Here is a 23,481-nt window from a genome sequence, read left to right on the forward strand (position 1 = left end):
AGTACTCTAGAAAGCCCCCCCCCCCCCCCCTCACTGGCCACCAATATTGGAATTGGTGGGGAGGTGGAATATTGCATTGGGGGACCAGCCCTCCCGTGTGAACTCCCTTAGTTTAGTATATTACTAAAACTCTCATCTTGACCACTCCCTGTCTGCGTAGTAATTACATTTGCGCAAAAACGATCCCCCATAGCGGTACGATTTTTCACCGCCTTACTTACCGTTCTCCTCGGCTGCAAGTCAAATAAGTTTTGTTCCGATCGGTGAAATAGTACAAATGTTATGAAAGTTTTGAAGGTTCCCCCTCCCCCAAGTCCCCCCTCCCCCATCCCCCCCTCCCCCACAACCTCCTCCCCCACAACCTCCTCCCCCACAACCTCCTCCCCCACAACCTCCTCCCCCACAACCCCCTCCCCCACACGCCCCTCCTCCATACCCCACAATCCCCATTCCCCACATCAGAATCCTCCCCCACAACCCATCCCCCACACCAGAAACCTCCCCGACACCCCCTTCCCCCATACCCCCCCCCTCCACCACACCGCTCCTCCAACCCCCCCCACCACACATCCCCCTCCCCCACACACCCCCTCCCTCCCCAACCCCCCTCCCCCACTATCCCCCCCACCCCCACACCCCCTCCCCAGGGTGGTGGAACATTGCTTTGGGAGAATGGGTTGCGTTGGGGGAACAGGTGAGTGGTGGAATATTGCGTTGGGGAATGGGTTGCTTTGGGGGGAACCAGGCATCCCATGTGACTGGGACCCAACGGGTCCCACTTAGTCTAGTCCCCTTTAAAAATACCCAAAGAATTTGCCTTCACAACCATCTGTGACAATGAATTCCACATTCACTACCCTCTGACTAAATAAATTCCTCCTCATCTCCTTTCGAGCAGTTTTATGTTCAAATTCATAGTTTAATTATTGGATTATTTTGTAATTAGCTACTTCTAATGACAGGTTTCAAAGCCAATGAAATCTATTGATATCTGGAGATAAAGTGCTCTCAGTGACTCCTGACAGATATACCATTTTATGTGAGGATATGATTCATTTTTGAAGCCCAATCCTCAAGGTAAGCTCTCAATCTTGAGGCTCAGAAGTCAGGAATGGTTACGTGGGTGAGGGATCAAAATGCAACCAACTCTTTTCTGAGATATACTTCAGAGAGAATTCATAATTTTAGGAATGAAGGAAAGAAGAACAAGGGAAAAAAATTGCCACCATCAAAAACCTTTGAAATGAAAATTTTAATGTGACTTTTGGAACTTCAATTGCATAGATTTGATTAACCTGTCATTGGAAGCAACTAATTGCAAAGGAATCCAATAATTAAACCATTAATCTATCCATAAAACTGCTTGAAAGGTGATTTGGTTATCTTCATTATATTCCTGATTTTTAAATTGAATAAAATACATTAGTATTGAAAAGCAGGCTGGTAGACTGACAACATTTTAGTATTTTATAGTCAACTGCAAATGAATGCAGTTGTTCTCGTCAATTTTCCAATGAAACATTAAAAAAAAAAATTTTCACCATTAGTATTCCTTTCCATTTATATTATATTTCATGCTTTTTCATTGAATATGAAAGGAAGATTATTTTGAAAATGCATTACTTTTAATACAGATTAAATGCATTTTTAAATTAAAAAAAAAATATATATATTTTTATTAGAAGTAGACATATTATAAAGTATAGTTACATATTATAGTAAAAAAACTTTTCATATACATCAGTCATACATTATTAAAATTTTCAATTGTTGATTACTTCTGCTTCTAATGTTTTTTTTAATATAGAAAAAGAGAGAAAGAGAGAAAAAAGAGTTACAAATATAAAAAAAAACAAAAAAGGTGGAATGGATTACTTATAATACGTCATTGGAGATAGGTTTGTAGATTATAAAGTATGACTTTTCATCTAATCCTGAGTTCAGGTTTCAGTTGGGTTTTCGTGCCGGGCCAATCTATCCCGTCAGATAATTAATGAATGGAGCCCATATTTTATCAAAAAGTTCTTGTTTGTCCATTAAGACAAGTCTAATTCTTTCTAGATATAGGGTCTCCGACATTTCCACAATCCACATTTTAATTGTGGGGGTCGTAGGGCCTTTCCAAAATTTTAATGTTAATTTTTTCCCGGTTATTATACTGTAGTCAAGGAAATTTCTTTGGCTTGTTGTGAGTGTTAAACTTTGCTCTGATATTCCAAGTATTATTAATTTTGAGTTTGGATCCAGTTTTATATTAATAACTTCTGAAATTATTTAAAAAATATCAGTCCAGAAATTTTTAATTTTTATACAATTTGCAAACGTATGTGTTAAATTAGCATCAAGATGTAGACATTTATCACAAATAGGAGAGATTTGTGGGAAGATTCTATTTAGTTTTATTTTAGAGTAGTGTAATCTATGTAAGACTTTAAATTGTACATGTCTGGCATTTAACGAACATTGATGTATATGTTGTAAACTTTCGTCCCACAAATCTTTCGTTATAGGATGACCTAATTCATTTTCCCATGTGTGTCTATATGGTTCTGTCGGTGGTACCTCGTTGTTTAGGAGAGTGTTATAAATATAAGCTATTAATTTTTCAGTGTTAGGATGTTTGTTCAAACATTCATCAAGGATTTCTGGTTCCCTAGTCCTGTAGACTTGTGTGTTAGATTTAACATAATCTCTAATTTGTAGATATCTGAAGAAATTATTTGAGTGCAGTCCATGATTCTGTTGTAACTCCTGAAATGAAAGAAAAGTGCCTTTCCCATAAAGATGTCCAATCTTTTTAATTCCATAATTTTTCCATTGTGTGAAACCCTTATCCAAAAAGGATGGTTTGAATAAAGGATTATTTACAATGGGAAGGCATAGTGGTATATTATTCAATTTTAAAACTTTTTTAAATTGTTTCCAAATTCGTATTCCACTATGTATTATGGGGTTTTCCTTATAGGTTTTTTTGTGCAGTTTTGTGGTAGCAAATATGATCGGTCCAATTTCAAAAGGTAAACAGTCTTCCTTTTCCATCCTTAACCAATCTGGTTGTTGATCCATTTCTTCCAGCCAGAAATTCATGTTTTTAATATGGGCTGCCCAAAAATAAAACAAGAAATTTGGCAAAGCCAAACCTCCATTTATCTTTGACTTACATAAATGTTTTTTACTTATTCTATGATTCTTATAATCCCAGATAAAACTTGTAACAATGGAGTCGACTTTTTTGAAAAAAGTTTTTGGGTTATATATCGGGATTAATTGAAATAGGTACAGCAGTTGCGGTAAAAAAATCATTTTTATAGCATTAATTCTACCAAGCATTGAAATGGGAAGTGTTTTCCAGTATTGAATATTCTTGTGTAGTTTATTCAGTAAGGGTGGAAAATTTAGTTTAAATAAAGAGGTATATGTCTTAGTTACATAGATTCCTAAGTATTTAAATTTATCTTTAACTATTTTAAAAGGGGATTGTTATAATGTATGTAGATTGAGTTTTATTATTGGCATGATTTCACTTTTATTCCAATTAATTCTATATCCTGAGAACTGACCAAATTGAGTTATTAAATTTAATAGATTTGGAATATTAGTTTCTAACTTTGTAATATATATTAGTACATCATCTGCATATAAGGAAATGTTATTCCTTGTTTCTCTAGTGTTATATCCGTATATTCCTGTATGGGTTCTAACGCTTTCTCCTAAGGGCTCGATTGCAAGAGCAACAGATTTAGCATTTTATGGAGACAAATTCTCTCATGTATATCTAAAAAATTTTTAATACTATCTGAGCAGGATTTTTGTCGAAGCATACATTAATTCACCAACTGATCTTAGTGAGTACAGCTGTTTTGTACCTTGGCAGAACATTATAATGTTTGAAATATATTTTATTTCAAGATGGTTTTGCTTCACTTTATGGTTATGTTATGAGATCACTCAATTTTTGATTTGCTTTATCCCACATGGAATTTAACAGCTTCACTGTATTGGATACAGTGACATCCATGGACCCTAACATGAATATATGTACGAGAACAAAATATTCTGTTTACCCCATGTCGCTGCCTCCCACCACTACAAACTGAATTAATCAAGTCCAGTTGTGACACTGAATTAGTCTGCTTGCGTGGAAAATTACTAAGTACTTCCTCTCTAGAAAAAGCAGAGCAAATTAAATTTAAGTATATTACTGACCGGCAGACATTGAAATTAATGCAGAATTTAATTGAGTATTTCTATTGTTAAATTAACAAGCTATGAGTCAATGTTAGCTTGTATTTTATGAATGTTCCCTTGTTTTGAATGTAGGATCAACAAAACCCAGTTGGAGAAGTACATGTATATCTCCAAAGTGGGACTGTTGTTCATTTTGTGATCTTGTCAGTGTGTGGGAAGCCCAGGAAGAGGGGGGAATTTCTGGAATTAGTTTTAGAGAAAGAAGCTCTCATGAAAGACTATCCTGGTGCATGACGGGGATGATAAGGCAAAAAGAAAAAAGGTTATATGAGGCATAGACAGGTTAATGAGCAGCATAACCCTGCCCACAAACACCTCCCACCCACCTAATGCTCACTGTAATTACAGGGGTGGGCACTATCGCAAGTGTAGTGCGGGGGAGTCTAAAACTAGAGGGAATAGCTTTAAAGTGCACGCCGAAATCTATATTACTAAAAGTCTGATCTTGACCACTTCCTGTTGTTCTGTATATTGATTTTAGAACGCTGCCACTTACGGCTGTGATTTTTGGCCATCTTAATCAGTCCCCCTCCGCTGCGCAGGACAAGAGGATTTTTCCCATCGATGAAAATTAAAAGAGTTATTAGTGTTTAAAAAATGTTGAGATTCTCTCTCCTGAAGGCTACGGCCCTTCCTGAGGGACTATAAAGCCCAGGTGTTGAGTGCCTCAGTCAGTGTCTACAAGATGGGGGAGCGAGAGGGTCACATCTCTCAGTCTGAGCTGTGAATAACGCTGAACACATGTCTACTAAACTGTGAGTGTGGTTTTACTGACCTTGAGTGCCCTTAATGTGGTTTGAAAATGAAAATGTGGTTGGTTTGAAAAAGCACAGCAAATGGTTGGTGGTGGTTGGTTTGAAATAAAGCACAGCAAATAGTTGGTTTGAAATAAAGCATAACAAATGGTTGGTGGTGGTTGGTTTGAAATGAAGCACAGTAAATGGTTGGTGGTGGTTGGTTTGAAATGGCAAATGATTAAAAGTCTAAACTTGACAACTTCCTGTTTGCACTCTGTTTTGATTTTAGCTAAAATGCTACCACTTACGGCTGTAATTTTTGGCCATCTTACTCAGTCCCCCTCCGCTCATGAGGTGCAGAGGATTCTTCCCATCAATGAAAAATAAAAGTGTTATTACTGTTTAAAAATGCTGAGAATCTTTCTCCTGTCAATCACACCATGAAGGCCACACCCCTTCTGGTGGGAGGGGGAGGGATTATAAAATCCGGAAGTCTACTGAACGGTGAGTGTGGTGTTTATGTGGTGTTTTTGTGGTTTTATCGTGGTTTATGGTGGTTTCACTGCTTGAAATGGTATAAAACTGCAGTTGAATGTGGTGGCCTTGCAGCCTGCATGAAATTGTATGAAACTGTATTTGAATTTACTGGCTTTGCACCCTGCTTGAAATGGTATGAAACTGCACTTGAGTTTGGTGGCCTTACACCCTGCTTGAAGTGGCATGAAACTGCACTTGAATTCGGTGACCTTGCACTCTGCTTAAAGTGGTAAGAAACTGTACTTGAATTTGGTGGCCTTGCACCCTGCTTGAAATGGTAGGAAACTGCATTTGAATTTGGTGGCCTTGCAGCCTGCTTGAAATGGAATTTTAAGGAATAGCCGTGAGTCAACTGCCAGCCCACCAGCCGTGAGTGAGCTGCCAGCACATCAGGCTTGAGTGACTGAGCTGCCACCCAAAGAATCAATTTGGCCCACAATGTCCATACAAGCCCTCTGGAAACCAGTCCCTTCAGCCCACAACACCCATACTAGCGCTCCAGAAAGCCCCCCCCCCCCCCCCCTCACTGGCCACCAATATTGGAATTGGTGGAGAGGTGGAATATTGCGTTGGGGGACCAGCCCTCCCGTGTGAACATGGGACCCAATGGATCCCACTTAGTCTAGTGTTTAATAGGAATCTGAGGGATAACTTTTTCACACAGGTGGTGGTAGGTACCTGTAAATGGAACAAGCTATCAGAGAAAGTAGTTGAGGCAACTTTTAAAAGACATTTGGACAGGTACAGGATAGGAAAGGTATAGAGGGATATCAGTCAAAAATGGTCAAATAGGGCTAGCTTAGGTGGGGCATTTTGCTCAGCATGGACAAGTTGGGCTGAAGAGCTTGTTTCTGTGCCGTATGAATCTATATATGAAGTACTAATGCATCAGAAGCCTGTAAACGCACATGAAATGCAGAATTGCAATTCAAAACGCAAAAAGAGACATAACAATTTACTGACATGAAACATTTTGTAGTTGTCTTTGCAAAAGAGGTCAAGTTGCATGGAAACATAGAAAATAGGTACAGGAGTAGGCCATTCGGCCCTTTGAGCCCGCACCGCCATTCAATATGATCATGGCGCAGCCGCAGGTCCGGTGGACTGGGACATCAGGAGCTCGCGGGTCCGGGGGGAGAGAGAGACCGCTTCCCGGAGCTCCCGCAACAAGACTTCTCCAGCCCTTGTCGCGGGGTTGGAACGACCCGGAGCGGGGTCATACATCGCCCGGCACGGCTTCATGGCCGTGGGACATTCCAGTGCCCGCCGGGGGCTCCTACTTCGAGACTTTTTAGACCGGGAGCGGGGCCGAAAATCGCCCGGCACGGCCTAAAATGGCCGTGGGACTTATCATCGCCCGCCTGGGGCTTGGACATCGGAAGAGACATGGAGAACAGGGGAGAGAAAATACTGTGATGGATGTTTGTGTGAATTAAATTGTGTGTACGTCTAGGAATTGTCTTTGTTTGTATGGCTCAAATGACAATAAATTGTATTGTATTGTATTGTATTGTATTGTATTGTATCCAACTCAGTATCCTGTATCTGCCTTCTATCCATACCCCCTGATCCCCTTAGTCACAAAGGCCACATCTAACTCCCTCTTAAATATAGCCAATGAACTGGCCTCAACTACCTTCCGTGGCAGAGAATTCCACAGATTCACCACTCGCTGTGAAAAATATTTTTCTCATCCCGGTCCTAAAAGACTTCCCCCTTATCCTTAAACTGTGACCCCTTTTTCTGGACTTCCCCAACATCGGGAACAATCTTCCTGCATGTAGCCTGTCCAACCCCTTGCAGAAGCTTTAGCGTAGAGGAAGGACATGAAATGCTGGATGGGATGAACAAAATAACAAAATACGTATTTACTGGTTTTAGCAACTTGAAGTAGATAAATCAATAGACCTGGATAAGATATATTCGTCTGTTGAGAGGATCAAGAAATAAATTGCAATGGCTTTGACAATCACTTTTCAATCTTCTCTGGCTACTGGATTTGCAACACACCTATTGTTGCTTTGTTACTTAAGGTAAATTGTGGGATGGGGTAGGGGTAATGCAATGGTTGAGTGGAATATAATAGTAAGATTAAACGAGAACTTACCAGTTTGAAGTTTGATCTGTATTTTATGAGGAGTTACGATGAGGGATTACGTGAAGAACCCGCTCAGTGCGCAGGCGCGGCATACTTCCAAGCAGTGGTGTGGAATCACAGATAGACACAGTTATTTTGAAGTAAACATAGTAAAGATAAGGAGACATCAATTTATTAGTTTGATCCATATAATGAGGGTGGGAGCGGAGGGCACGTAATCCCTCATCGTAACTCCTCATAAAATACAGATCAAACTTCAAACTGGTAAGTTCTCGTTTAATCTTACTATTTTACTTCGGAGTCACGTGAGTGACTACGTGAAGATTTCAAAGCTCTGTGATTTCAAACCGTGTAACAGTTTCATTTCACTCACTGCCGAAGTTCTTGAGGGAGGAAGTGTTATCGTAATGAACCAATGAGTCTATTTGTAGAAAAACACAATGGTATTTTTTAAACAATAACAACAAAGAATTAAGTTGCTCCCCTGGGCTTAAATTAAATATTTGCAGTTCGTAAATCTTTACTGCAAATAAACCAGGTTTTGCCAACGGCTTATTATAAAATTTCTGAACGGTCTTTTCCCTTCCCACCATCCTGCTGTAGCCAGGATGTGGTGTATAGGCATGTCCATTCTTTAGCCGTCGACATGGATGCTGCCCTGGTGGAATAAAATTTGTACATGTTAGTGTTTATCCCAGCAGTTTCTAGCACCTGCTTGAGCCATCTTGCAATGGTTTGGCTCGTACCCCACCATAAGGTTTTTGTGACTGACCCACAAGGCTTTTCATCTCCCTCGAATATTCTGGTTGTGTCTATGTAGGATAGTAGGTAGGTCATGGCACATAACCGTGGTTCTGGTGGGTAAGCCACGACTGGATTAGGTGTTCCTGGTCTGCTCTGTTTGACCAGTCGCTGGATAACGACAGATCTGGTCTGGAGCTGTGATCATGTTGTCCAGTCGCAATAGGTGTAGTGACTGGACCCTCTGAGCGGATACAAGTGCCACCAACCTAAGCGTCTTTAGTGTAGCTTGCTCGAGGCCGGGGGATCTGGCTGGTGGCCATTCCCTGAGATATGTCAGGACCACACTGATATCCCAAATATGGGTATACCTGGGCTTAGGGCTTGATATTGTAAATGCCCTTCATCAGTTTTACCACCAGTGGATGGGATCCCATCGCCTGTTGTCCTGCCGCTGGTTTGAGATAAGCAGAAAGAGCACTCTGCGCTGTGTTGATTGCACTGTAGCTGATCCCTACATCGTGGTGTAGATGGCCAGGAACTCCAGTATGTTGGTGGCTGTAGCTGTTGCGTATGTTGTCCATGTTTCCTGGCAGTACTTCTCCCTTTTTTGATGCTGGTTAAGTACTGCCTCTTGGTGGATGTTCGAAGGGATGCCGACATGGTGGTGATGGTTTGTTTGGACAATCCCAGTTCCAGGTAAGGTCTGTTCAAACTTGCAACCCAGTCGTTTAATTTTCTCATGGCATGGGTGTTTAGCTTACCTGGTAGGTAAGTAGCTGATAGCCAAATATGTCTTTCGACATACCATTGCCAAATCATGTTGACCAATTTGTCGCATGATAATGATTTTATGCCACCCATATGGTTAATATAAGCCATCACCGTAGTATTTATGAATTTGTAACCGAACATGCAAGTGCTGCATATTAGGTACATATGCTTTTAAACCATAAAAGGCGCCCAACATCTCTAGATAGTTAATGCCCAGTGTAAGTAGTAATGATGACTCTAGTTTAGTCCATCTACCACTTGTGCTGGATATGGAGTTAGTCGCTCCCCAGCCATGAGCACTGGCATCTGTTTGAATAACAAAAGTAGGGTTAGTGATAAAGATAGGGCTGAAACTATGCCAAACGTTTTCTGCCCACCACTGTAGCTCTGATATTGCTTCAGTGGGTAATTCATGACACGATCATAGTGACCTGTATGTCGTTTTATTGCCCGTACCTTTGCTCTCTGTAAATTTTTTGATAGTGCAAAGGTCCGAATTGTGTAGCCGGAAATGCTGCTACCATTTCCCCAATTACTCTTGCTACTTGTCGAATAGTTGGTCGCTCGTTGACCATTAATTTGTTGCATGATTGTGCTAATTCAACCATTTTTGCCTTTGGCAAGGTAACAGTTATATGGACTGAGTTAATTGTGAAGCCCAGGTAGTCCATGATAGTGGATGGCTTCAACTTAGATTTATCTGGATGTAGGACGAACCCCAGAGTTTCGAGGAGCTGTTTTGTAGCTGATACTGCTGCCACAGCCAATTCCATCGTTTTCCCTACTATGAGAATATCCTCCAGATATGCCATGACAATATGTTTTTGTTTTCTTAGTATTGCCATGGCTGGGTTCAATATTTTGGTGAATAATCTTGGGCTGAAGTTCGCCCATAGGGCAATGCTTTGTACCATCCAGATAAATTTTAGGTATCTGCGATGATCCTTGTATATGGGTACTAGATAGTAAGCATCTTTAAGATAAATGGTTGCCATGAAGTGTCCTTTGGAATTCAGTTGTTTGGCAGTAACATATGTCTCCATTTTGAAATGTATATACTTAACAAATTTGTTTAGTGATGTTAAGTCAATGATGATGCGACAGACACCATCTTTTTTGGTTTTAGTGAATATATTCGATACAATTTCCAAAGGTTCATGTTTGGTCTTTTCGATGACCCCCTTTGTGATAAGTCTCACCAGCTCAGCTTGTCCCTCACGTTTCTCTTTGACGGAGGGAGAAATACCCTTTGGGGCCATTGTTGAACTGGCGGCGTTTTTTCTGACATGAATTGTATTTTATATCCTGTAATGTTGTTGAGTATATACTTGTGACTCGTGACCATACCCCATGCTTCTTTAAACAAGTGTAATCTCCCCCCTGTTAATAAAGCACCCTTATTCTCTATATGCTGGTAGGGACCAGACCCACCTACCTCCATGGTTATTGGCGATTCTGTTTCTTCATTTTCCTGAAGATTTTGTTCTGACGTGCTGGCGATGTTGGGGGGAGGCGCATTTTCCAGAGGGTCCGCTGCGGGCCCTGATCTGAAAGATCTTTGGGGATAATGTGCGGACCCCAAGCGTTCACCAGTCCCATATTGCGGACGTTGACTGGTGGATGCCGTGGGGTGCTGCCACTTGGGTATCGGAGGTCTTGGTTTGCTCGTCCCGGGGCCTGCCCTCATTAGGCCGAAGGTTTTTGATGCTTCCTGCATCTCCTTCAGTTTTTATTGAAATCTTTCCCAAATAGCAGCGCGTCCGTCTCCGCAGCTGGGGCTTTACACAAGCCAGCAAATTTGGGATTGAGGGCAGGTCTTATGTTTCCCTCTGGAGATTGTTGATCTCAAATTGTGTGGTACACATTAATGCCAGCACATCCTGCTGGCAGGTATCCATCTCCGTGGTCTCCACGGAACGAGCAAAGGCTGTGATGGCTGACGTCAGGAGCCTTAGGATCCGCTGTAGCTTGAGCTCTTGGGTCTGGATGTGTGACCCACATGCCCCCAGATTTGGCTGTTGACACTTTTTACTTTGAGGGCCTCACCGTTTTCTGGTGCTGTGTTGTTTCAACACCTCAGCGAGCACCTTTTCCAGTAATGGTTGATGCTGGCCGCCATTCTTGGTTCCAGCGGTGCTCCAGCCCGTGGGGTTGCTACAAGCGGTCCATCACACCCAACAGCTCTTCATGTTCCTGCACCCCTGGCATACTCCCGAATTCGTCCGCCTGCCCCTGTTCCAGACCAGCCCAGCCCTGGTCACCAATGCTAGCCTCCAGTAATGAGGGAGCAGAGGGCAGTGCATGAGGCACTGTGGAGGGGTTGCCTGACCTCCCTCCGCGAGAGCGCTCTTTCTGCGCAACTCGCTGGAGCTGCTCCAATTGCTGTTGGATGCAGCTCAGGCGGCTGGCTCTCCTCCATTTAGGTGGAGACATGTCCCCGTCCGACGAATCGGACGCCACCGGCCGGATGCCTGTTCGGATGGCTAGACATCCAGCCCGCAGTTCAGGCACTCTCCGCTGGAGTCGAGCGGGGGACAGGTTCTTCTGGAGCTTTTGCCTTGTAGATGCGAGAGCGCCCCTCAAGCAGCGCGTCTCGCAGGCACCTGCTCCATGAGCCGCTCCAGCGGCTCAGGCGGCTCTCTCTCCCCCCGTGCGGGTGGAGAGACGTCCCGTCCGACATCGGGAACACCTGCCGGATGCCTCTCGAGTGGCTATGCGTCCAGCCCGCTGCTTCAGGTACTAGCGGGCTGGCCTCGGCACGGTGTCGGGGAATTACGGAACACCGGGTAACGCTCCTACCGCCTGTTGCTGCCCCCCTCCCCAACGGGAAACGGGGGACAGTTTTATCCAGAGCCTTTTTCTCTGCCTGTAAAAAACACAAGCAGAAAAAGGCTCACCTGTAAAAGAAAACCCGACCTCAGGGTACTCACCTGACGGTCCGGTTCATCCTGTAACGGGACAGCCTAACTCCCGTGGCAGCCGCTGTTGCACTGCTGGCGTAATGCCGCGCCTGCGCACTGAGCGGGTTCTTCACGTAGTCACTCACGTGACTCCGAAGTAATTATAAGAAAGATATGTCTGACTAACTTGTCTGAGTTTTTCTGAGGTTGTGGAAGAAAGGATTGATGAGGAAAATATATTTGTTATACATTACATGGATTTTAGCGAGGCTGGTTAAAACCTAAATCTAACAAGATCCAGCAGAAAATGGCAGAAAGTAAAGGATTGTCGCTTTTGGATGTTTTTGGACTGGAAGAGAATTACTAGTGTTGATCCGCAGGGCACAGTACTTGATCTCTTGATTTGTGTAATGTATATTAATTATTTAGTTAAATGTAGGGAACGTGATAAAGATGTTTGAGGATGATACAAACACTGATTGCCAAGGAAGAATGCTTTAGATTACAAAATATTACAGTTCTTCAGTCTGAAGAAGGGTCTCGGCCCAAAACATCGCCTATTCCTTCACTCCATAGATGCTGCCTCACCCACTGAGTTTCTCCAGCATTTTTGTCTACCTTTGATTTTTCCAGCATCTGCAGTTCTTTCTTAACCAGAAATATAATCAGTGAGAGGATGTTGAGTGCCGTGAAAGAACAAGGGAACTTGGAATATATATCCATTATAGGTCAAATAAACTGGTTCAAAGACATTGAAGCACAGGATGTAAGATCTGGCAGGCTACACTGGAAAGGCATAATCAAGTTAGACCATGTTTTAAATTTTACACACAATTCTAATCACCTCTTTGCAGGAAAGATGCTATGGCAATGCGGATGTTACTGTATAATTTATAGATTATGTATAGATTTGAGGGTGTTGCTAGAACTGTAGAACTTTAATTGTATAGGAAGACTACATATGGATGCGGCTGAAAGGAGAATAAATAGGAAGGATTTGTTTACCATAACAGACAGGTCAAAACCAGCAATTAATAGAGAGATTAGTGGGAACACGAGGGAAATTTTTTTCCACCCACTTGCTAATGCAAGTGTGGAGCTCACTGCCAGAGAGGGAGGTTGTGTTCAAATGCCACATTTGACAAGTATTTTTATGTGTACTTGAAGAGTTGTGATCTGCAGGGCATTGGATCCAGTTGTGAAAGCTGCTGTTGTGTTGTTTGTCAGCAATAACTTAACTGCCAAATTCCCTCCTTCTGTGCAGTTACATTCCCATGATCAAATGTTAGAGTGTGGAAGCATTTGTTTCCACACTCTGAATGAAGGAATTTCTCTGTGTCTCAGTCCTAAAAAGCTTATCCCTTAGTTTGATTTTGTGATCCCTGTGTGTAAACTCAGCCTGAGAAAATCATTTCTTTGGATACAATCTGTTGACCTCAATACCAATTTTGTTCAAAAGCTTCAAGTGGCACAGCTGGTAGAGCCGCTGCCTCGTCACAGCGCCAGAGACCAAGGTTTGGACAAGACCTCGGGTGCTGTCTGTGAGGAGTTTACCTCTGTGTGACTGCGTGGGTTTCCTTCAGGTGCTCCTGTTTCCTCCCGTAACCCAAAGACATGCAGGTCTGTTGGCTAATTGGCCTCTGTAAATTGCTTCCTAGTTTGTAGGGAACGGGATAACAGAACTAGTGTGAACTGGTAGACAAAAATGCTGGAGAAACTCAGTGGCTGAGGCAGCATCTATGGAGCGAAGGAAATAGGCAACGTTTCGGGTCGAGACCCTTCTTCAGACTGATGTGAGGGTGGGGGAGAAGAAGAACGGAAGAGGTGATGACAGTGGGCTGAGGGAGAGCTGAGAAGAGGAGGAGAAAGCGGAGACTACCTGAAATTAGAGAAGTCAATGTTCATACCGCTGGGGTGTAAACTGCCCAAGCGGTATATGAGGTGCTGCTCCTCGAATTTACGGTGGGCCTCACTCTGGCCATGGCGGAGGCCCAGGACAGAAAGGTCGGATTCAGAATGGGAGAGGGAGTTGAAGTGCTGAGCCACCGGGAGATCAGGTTGGTTATTGCGAACCGAGGGGAGGTGTTGGGCGAAGCGATCGCCAAGCCTACGCTTGGTCTCACCGATGTAGAGCAGCTGACACCTAGAGCAGCGGATGCAAAATATAGTGTGAACTGGTGATTTATGGTTAGTGTGGACTCGGTGGGTTGAAGGGCCTGTTTCCATGCTGTATCTCAAAACTAAACTGAAGATATCCCCTATTTTTCTAAGCTCCAGAGAACTTTATAAGAATGTCTGATTAACAGTAATACTGGAGGCTTGTTCAGGAGCTCTCCAATCACAATATATTATACTCTCAGACACACGGATGAAAGAAGTTAACCCAGGCTGATTAACACTGTCAAACATATCTTTATTGGTTGTATCCTGGCAACTGTAACCAAACATAATTGCAGCACACAAAATATTTCCTGTTCAATAACGGTGGGAAATATGAACTCCGGGTCAGCAATCACGCAGTCTTGTGCTGGTTTGATTCTCCCAGGAAACTTTGGAATCAATATTTTTGTAACGGTTTTACATTGTACCAATGTTCATTAATAATTCAAAAAAATTTGCGTTTTAGACCAGATTCAACAGCAAATTTCAGCTCACTTTCAACCAAGAAAAGGTTCTATTGAGTCAGTGAGAAGCTCACAAATTCCTTCATTGCATATTATTTGGCACGTAACTGTGCCTTTAAAAATCCTATTCCTTTTAACCTACAACAAAAATACAATTTCAGTATACTTTAAGAAAACCAAAAATAGTTACTTTTTTCAGAACCGATACACATTTTGCTTTAATTTATTCAGAAAATTCCATATGTTCAAAGAACTTTAATTTAGTATTTTACCTTAAAAGAGCCTCAATGTCAGGAATGTGTAGGAAGGAACTAAACCAAAGATAGACAGCGGGTCAGACAGCATCTCTAGAGAAAAGGAATAGGTGACATTTCGGGTCAGACCCTTCTTCAGACTGAGAGTCAGGAGAAAGGGAAATATAGACAGTGATATAGAGAGATGTAGACCAAATGAATGAAAGATATGCAAATGTCAGGGAGCCTGGAAGCTTTAATAGAAAGAAGTACTTTGTTTCAGAATATCAAGACATAACATGTTAAGGACTTTCCCTGCTACATTATTCTGTTTGAATTGAACAGTGGCACAGCCAGTAGAGTTGCTATCTTACAGCTTCAGTGACTCGGGTTTAAAATGGGTGGCAAATAGAAAATTTGAGTGAAAATTATAGTAGCAGATTTTTATATCATTCAAGAGATTACTCCCTCTAGCCACTAAATTGAACTATATGGTTATGGAGAATGTCGTAATACGCATGTGAGCTCTCCGTGAGACCTTCAGAGCTTCTTCACAGATAAATCTTCATAACACAGTCTTTTGATTAATAGTTTCTTTATTGTTGAAGAAAAACAATAAGGTATACATCCGACCTTCTTCCAACTCGTACACTATAATCGTCGTCAAACTCCAGCATATTGCTTTAAACGTTAGAAAACTCCTCGTGTCTCCATTACACTTCACATGGTCGAAGGGTTTGCCTTCCTGATGTAAGTCCAAAACTAAACTAAAAACTAAGCATCTGCGTAAGAAACCTAGCTCCAAACACGCCCTAGAATACGTAATAAATCCCACCCACATAATAATGGGCAGCCTAAAATTTAAAGACACATGCCATAATTAATGACACACAAAACAAGCCAAATGGCCACTACAAAAAGTCTAATATTAGGGGATGATGTTTAAGGTCAGAAGGGGAATGTTTAAAGAAGATGTGCAGAGCAATTTACTTTTTTCTTACATAGAGAGTGATGATGGGTGCCTGAAAGACACTGGCAAGGATGGTGGTGGAAGTAGATGTGACGGTGGTATTTAAGAAGCCTTTGGAAAGGCACATGACTATGAAGGAATAAAGGGATTTGGATAAAGGGATCCAGGCTGAGGAGATTAGTTTAATTTAGCATAATGTTCAGCATTGATATTGTGGGCTAAAGTGCCTGTTTCCATGCGTTCTTGTGCATTCTGTGTGTTCTATTTTCTATGTTCAAGACATATTTAGGGTTGGAGACACAGGGGATTGCAGATCGTGGTTTACAAAAAAGGACACAAAATGCTGGAATAACTCAGCGGGTCAGGCAGCATCTCAGGAGAAAATGGATTGGTGACATTTTGGGCCTATACCCTTTTTCAGACAATTTAAATATACGGTACATAGATGTAGACGGGTTGGTTAGTAAATTTGTGGATGATACCAAAATTGCTGGGGTCCCGGACAGTGAGGATGGCTGTCAGGGTATACAGCGGTATATAGATTAGCTACAGAAATGGGTGGCAAAATGACATATGCAGTTTAATCCAAGCAAGTGTGAGGTATTGCACTTTTGGAGATTGAATGTAAGGGAAAAATATACAATTACTGGCGTAAGCCTCAACAGCATTAATGTACAGAGGGATCCTGAGGTCCAAGTCCATAATTCCATCAAAGCGCCAACACAGGTAGAGTGGCAAAGAAGGCATATAATATGCTTGCCTTCATTGGTCAAAGCACTGAGTATAAGAGTCAGGAACTCATAATGCTGCTTTACAGAACTTTGGTTAGACCACATTTGGAGTATTGCATGCTATTCTGGTCACACCATTACAGGAAGGATGTGGAAGCTTTGGAAAGGGTGCAGAGGAGGATTACCAGAGCGTTGCCTAGATTAGAGAGTATTAGCTACAGAGGGAGAGGTTGTATGGATGTGGATTGTTTTCTCTGGAACCCCGGAGGATGCGGGGAAACGTGATAGAAGTATATAAAATGATGAGGCATAGATAGGGGAGACAGTCTGAACCTATTTCCCAGGATGAAAATATCAAATAATAGAGCACACCTTTAAGGTGAGAGGAGCAAAGTTTAAGAGAGATGTGTGGGGTGAGTTTTTTTTTTTTACACAGAATGGCGAGTGCCTGGAACATGTTGTCAATCGTGGTGGTGGAGGCGGATACGATAGAGGCATTTAAGAGACTTTTGGATAAGCACATGGAAATGCAGGGAACGGAGGGATACTGATTATGTGCAGGCAGATAAGGATTGATCTTGGCATCATGTTCAGCGTGGTCATTGTGGTCCAAAGATCCTATTCCTGTGCTGATCTGTTCTATATTCAAACATTGTCAAAAACACTGCTTTACTGGCTTCTGCATTACAGCACCATCCACTCAAACAGAACTCAATCTATGTAAAACAATATGAATGTTACAACCTACAGAAATTTGCCTTTTAAATGTCCTTGGTACTCCTTTATACTCCTATCTTTAATAAATCAATTGGACCGCATATGGTGGGACTAGTTTAGACAAGGACATCTGTTGTTGGGATAGACGCAAGGAAGCAATTAGTTACCCCAATTAAATTCTCTCTCTCACATGTACCTGAAATGATACCAGCTGTGCAGACACATGACTGATCTAATTAGTGTTCTCTCAATTCACAGTGGAACCTAGTTACTAAAATTTCTATAACTATATTTGTAATGGTGCAGCTTTTAGTTCAACAATGAATATTTTACTTAGCTGCTCTCAATGCACTTGTACTTGTCCCCGTACATTTTTAGCTGACAGATTAGTGTCCTTTCTAGACTTAGCATCTGTCAAAGCGATGAGAGATAAAGTTTGACAATCATTCTGAGATTTTATGAATCAAAATATGAAGTAAATGAGTAAAAACATTAACAACATTAATAATTTTAACTCCTTTGAATCTTGCTTAGTTGCATGCCAAAGAGACACATAGTTACCCATTGGATTTAGGGCATTTGTGTATGGGCAAAATAGCTTCTATTACTCCCCGTAATCGACTTAGTTTGGACATATTTGGATGATTTTCACATTGGTGATTTAAAACTCATTCGGACAATAGAGGCTCAGTATCTAACTGCTGCATGAATTAATGATTCTAATACAATATTAATTACATAAATGAAGGAAATATAACTAAATGGGTAGAAAACCATAAATCGAGAACACTACTTGAACTTGCGGACAAGTAAATTTAGCACTGATAGCAATCCTTTAAGGAATTTTCCATATTTAGTGTAGATTAGTGCGGATAATGAAAAAAAAACCCTGGAATTACTTTACAAATACTTCGATATATCCTTTTGGAAGTTATTAAATTAAAGTTGTAAAATGCTACTTAGTCTTTTAACACTTTGTATATGCGGAATTAAAAACTGCTGGTGTAATAATGGTTAACGTGTTAAACAGATTAATTAAAGGTGGTTCATTATAGTGATATGTTAAACAACAGGAAGGATTTTTCACATAACAGGACTGTATAAAAGGTAGGAGATTTTCCACATGGAGAGGACTTCATCTTGTCGGTGGTTCTAAGAGTCATAAACAGAGGGGATACGCTTATATCTTTGTTGCTAGGAGTCTATATTAGCAGATAGAATGTGGGACTGTTTTGCTTGAAAACTTCTTATTTCTTGGATCAATCTCTTTTCAATGATGATCTTGAGTGATATTGAGAGCTATTGATGACTGTTGCACTTGTTGGTGCCAGGGGACTCCACTAGTAGTAGAATTATAATGGCAGTTTGCTTTAGTAGGGCAAACTGCATTTTCCTTGGCACTAATTGCTTAATTAAACAACTTTCAAACATATTGATAGGATGACAATCATAGTGTAAGTGTTTTGCAAAAAATATGTACCATGCAGCTATAATTGTTAAGATGTTTAATAAATAGGTCAATTAAATAAAATCTGAGTGCAAAGAATGGGAATTGTGTTTGATTTTGTAATTCTGTTGCTGATATGGAGTATCTTTGATTGCTTTGGAGTAGCTTTGTGGGCTATGCAAATTCCATTTGTGACAGTTCCATTAAAATTGATCTTCAATTGGAAGAACCCAGAACAGGTTGTTAGTTTTCCCTGCAGATTCATATTCTATCAATCCGTTACAAGTTCTCGCACCTCCCTGCACTTAACCTTGCGGGTATGAATGCAGCAGTCAGTTCTTAAAGGGATGTGCACCCACCAGCTATGTAATGAATGGATGCCACAATGATGAGAAATGAGGAGAGTGCTTTAAGCGAACAGGCTATTAAAACACAGTGAGGCAGGAGTATTTTGGCGCCATTTTCAAAGTCCATGCTTTAGTTTTTATGACCAGTGCTTGTTCCTGGGAAGTCGCAAGGCTGTAGCAGGCCTCCAACCACCTCGTTCCTTGTACGCGACATCCCTCTCCTCGCCCATTCACCTTTGTTCCCAGCGGGTTCCTTCCGCAGCCGACCACGAGAACCAAGGTCTTAGAGTTTAAATAGAGCACAGAAAAAAACTGGTGAATTTAACTGGAGGGTAGAAACCGGTTGTATTAGAGGTCACTGTGTGAAAAAAACCCAGAGGAATCAGTGCCCAGTGAACATAGATGCCAACCCAACAGGATTTCTGAACAAATGGATAACTGATTATCAGAGTTTTAGTGTACTTTATAAAACCATTAGTTTGCATGCAATATCCAAAAATATCTGAGGACCAGTGGAAAGTTAACTTCTCCTAGCAGCTTGAAAGACCTGCTATCACCCCAAGAATTGTAATTCTATAAAGTTTAGGGCAGAAAAATGGCAAGAACATTCCACTTAATGGCATCGCTTTGGAAGCCATGTGAAAAATTATAATTTTTTCAGTTGATGGTTCTCCCGATATTTGATAATTTAGATCAACCAGTAATAAAGTGCAACAGAGGTATTATAGATGTAGTTTAAAGAACAAGTGACTGTGCTTCAAACTGAGAAATATATTTTCTGTGCTTTGCCTATTACCAGAATAAATGTCCTACAATATTTTACAAGGAAGTTAGAATGATTGGCACTTGAACTACACTTCTATTGAACGTAATATGATCACAGAAGCAGGCTCCATTGCGCTTTTCCAATTTTTCTTTTTGTTGTGTTACCAATCCAGTGTTGATTAGATGACCCGTTTAATACATAAAGCATCAAATAAACGTCATGTACAAGAAACCTAAATATTGCATGTTTACGCATTCCCAAGATGACAAATGGCACTTTGATGACCACATCTCACATATCCCTTTCCAGCATTAAGGGTGACTGCATGTTCAGCTGACACTTAGAGCACTGAAGTACTGATGATAAAGACCATATTATTATGCCTGATATGATGGTTGTACATATTTTATCAAGCGAGTATAGTTAATCATTTATTCATATTGAGGTAATCGTGTCAAAGAGGATAACAAATTCAGTAAAATTTCTGTAACCCAATTGACCAAACCGCAGTTATGTAAATCTAATAGCAGAACAACTGATATGTAATTAATTTAATACTGTATTTTTAAATTACCGCGGCCATTTATTCCTTGAAATAAACATTTCGGAAAATTCCTTGATGCTTTTTGCGTAGTTGAATTAATCATTGCAGTGAAATTTCCCTGAGAAGTAATGGATGGAGCCTTCACTCTGCTTCAATCACTTAAGGAATGCTCAGAGCTACTAAACTCTTATAAAAGAGTTCAAAAGCAATGAGCAACTTCAAGGTACTCACCTCTATCCCAGTGGAGGAAGTTTCAGCACAGACTGACATTTTCACTTTCAGTAAGAATGAAGAAAATCCATAGTGATGCTTCTAAATGGGTCACAAGACAGAGTTGTACAGGATAGAAATACTCACATTGGATGACCTCTCCAGGATATTCTCTCCAAGTACTGTTGTTATGTTCTCCCCAATCAATAATGTAACTACTCCTCCTCTTTTGTATTCCCCATTGTCACACCTGAAACGTCAATACCCCCGCTCTCAAATAGTTTTATGAATGTAATTTAATTCCAAGCCTTGATCTGTGCCCTAAGCACCTCTGATTTGCTTAAGATACTCCTTGCAGAAAAATAAAATCAGTTGAGCCTGTCAGTCCCCCCCCCCCCCCCCCCCCCCCCCCCCCATGCTCCCTAACGTGTCTCTGTATCCTAGAGTCATTGGGCTGACTTTATTTATCCTTAACAATTCTCTCCCCACCCCTGTACATCCCACCATCCCTACCTCGTGCCAAATTAAGCTAAACCTGCCCAGTAGCATGAGTAAATTCCTATGTAAGGATATTAGAAACATAGAAACATAGAAAATAGGTGCAGGAGTAGGCTATTCGGCCCTTCGAGCCTACACCGCCATTCAATATGATCATGGCTGATCATCCAACTCAGTATCCCGTACCTGCCTTCTCTCCATACCCCCTGATCCCTCTAGCCACAAGGGCCACATCTAGCCCCCTCTTAAATATAGCCAATGAACTGGCCTCGACTACCTTCCGTGGCAGAGAGTTCCAGAGATTCACCACACTCTGCGTGAAAAATGTTTTTCTCATCTCGGTTCTAAAGGATTTCCCCTCTATCCTTAAGCTGTGACCCCTTGTCCTGGACTTCCCCAACATCGGGAACAATCTTCCTGCATCTAGCCTGTCTAATCCCTTAAGAATTTTGTAAGTTTCTATAAGATATTGGTCGCCTTCTGTTCAGGTGTAGCAAGTATTTCTTGTACAGGTCCCACGAAATGCAGAGGTAATGCCAATGATCCAAGGAACTACACAGTTATTGTAAAAGTCCCTGATCGCTCATATCCTGCAAGAGGAGCATATCATTGCCCACCTCCATCATATTCTTTATCCCCAGTCCCTTTATCCCCATACAAAGAAAAAGATACTCGGTGTGAGATATTGACCGGTGCATCTTTTTAAATATTTAATGTCAAATAAATGGTTTACAAAACTCTAAAGCACTTTGAGATGTTTGGGATCAAGAAAAGTCAGGAAATAAAATAGTTTCCATTATCTTCTGCATTGATGGGCTGTGACAGTGATTAAGGTCACCACTCGCCCTGCTCACCTGAGCCCACAGTTTGACATTAACCTCATAGCCCCTCGTAAAATGGTCGCTCCCAAGATAACTTATAACCATATAACCATATAACAATTACAGCACGGAAACAGGCCATCTCGACCCTTCTAGTCCGTGCCGTATTCTCCCCTAGTCCCATATACCTGCGCTCAGACCATAACCCTCCATTCCTTTCCCGTCCATATAACTATCCAATTTATTTTTAAATGATAAAAACGAACCTGCCTCCACCACCTTCACTGGAAGCTCATTCTACACAGCCACCACTCTCTGAGTAAAGAAGTTCCCCCTCATGTTACCCCTAAACTTCTGTCCCTTAATTCTCAAGTCATGTCCCCTTGTTTGAATCTTCCCTACTCTCAGTGGGAAAAGCTTATCCACGTCAACTCTGTCTATCCCTCTCATCATTTTAAAGACCTCTATCAAGTCCCCCCTTAACCTTCTGCGCTCCAAAGAATAAAGCCCTAACTTGTTCAACCTCTCTCTGTAACTTAGTTGCTGAAACCCAGGCAACATTCTAGTAAATCTCCTCTGTACTCTCTCTATTTTGTTGACATCCTTCCTATAATTAGGCGACCAAAATTGTACCCCATACTCCAGAATTGGCCTCACCAATGCCTTGTACAATTTTAACATTACATCCCAACTTCTATACTCAATGCTCTGATTTATAAAGGCCAGCACACCAAAAACTTTCTTTACCACTCTATCTACATGAGATTCCACTTTCAGGGAACTGTGCACAGTTATTCCCAGATCCCTCTGTTCACCTGCATTCTTCAATTCCCTACCATTTACCATGTACGTCCTATTTTGATTTGTCCTGCCAAGATGTAGCACCTTACACTTATCAGCATTAAACTCCATCTGCCATCTTTCAGTCCACTCTTCCAACTGGCATAAATCTCTCTGTAGACTTTGAAAATCTACCTCATTATCCACAACCCCACCTATCTTAGTATCATCTGCATACTTACTAATCCAATTTACCACACCATCATCCAGATCATTGATGTACATGACAAACAACAGTGGACGCAACACAGATCCCTGTGGCACCCCACTAGTCACTGGCCTCCAACCTGACAAACAACCATCCACCATTACTCTCTGGCATCTCCCATTCAGCCACTGTTGAATCCATCTTGCTACTCCACCATTAATACCCAACCATTGAACCTTCTTAACCAACCTTCCATGAGGAACCTTGTCAAAGGCCTTACTGAAGTCCATATAGACAACATCCACTGCTTTACCCTCATCAATTTCCCGAGTAACCTCTTCAAAAAATTCAAGAAGATTAGTCAAACATGACCTTCCAGGCACAAATCCATGTTGACTGTTCCTAATCAGACCCTGTTTATCCAGATGCTTATATATATTATCTCTAAGTATCCTTTCCATTAATTTGCCCACCAATGACGTCAAACTAACAGGTCTATAATTGCTAGGTTTACTCTTAGACCCCTTTTTAAACAATGGAACAACATGCG

The 23,481-nt window shown here is 41.4% G+C and overlaps 1 protein-coding gene and 2 long non-coding RNA genes across 4 annotated transcripts in view; 2 read left to right on the forward strand and 1 right to left on the reverse strand.

The window, feature by feature from the left end:
• LOC116981054 overlaps positions 1-12,360 on the forward strand; it is a 30,312-nt gene extending 17,952 nt beyond the window's left edge. For both annotated transcript variants that reach the window (XR_004414154.1, XR_004414153.1), the window contains 2 exons: positions 2,966-2,973; positions 12,350-12,360. This is a non-coding gene — a long non-coding RNA (uncharacterized LOC116981054). The remainder of the gene's footprint in view (positions 1-2,965; positions 2,974-12,349) is intronic.
• c15h10orf90 (chromosome 15 C10orf90 homolog) overlaps positions 1-23,481 on the forward strand; it is a 169,756-nt gene that overhangs the window by 53,472 nt on the left and 92,803 nt on the right. The gene's annotated exons all lie outside the window — the stretch shown is intronic.
• On the reverse strand, positions 6,267-13,602 carry LOC116981055. Its single transcript, XR_004414155.1, has 3 exons — positions 13,590-13,602; positions 13,111-13,113; positions 6,267-6,373 (listed from the first exon to the last, which is right to left on the reverse strand). It is a non-coding gene; the product is annotated as an uncharacterized LOC116981055 (long non-coding RNA).

The sequence above is a fragment of the Amblyraja radiata genome, chromosome 15 (genome assembly GCF_010909765.2).
Source record: "Amblyraja radiata isolate CabotCenter1 chromosome 15, sAmbRad1.1.pri, whole genome shotgun sequence".
Classification (NCBI taxonomy): Eukaryota; Metazoa; Chordata; class Chondrichthyes; order Rajiformes; family Rajidae; genus Amblyraja; species Amblyraja radiata.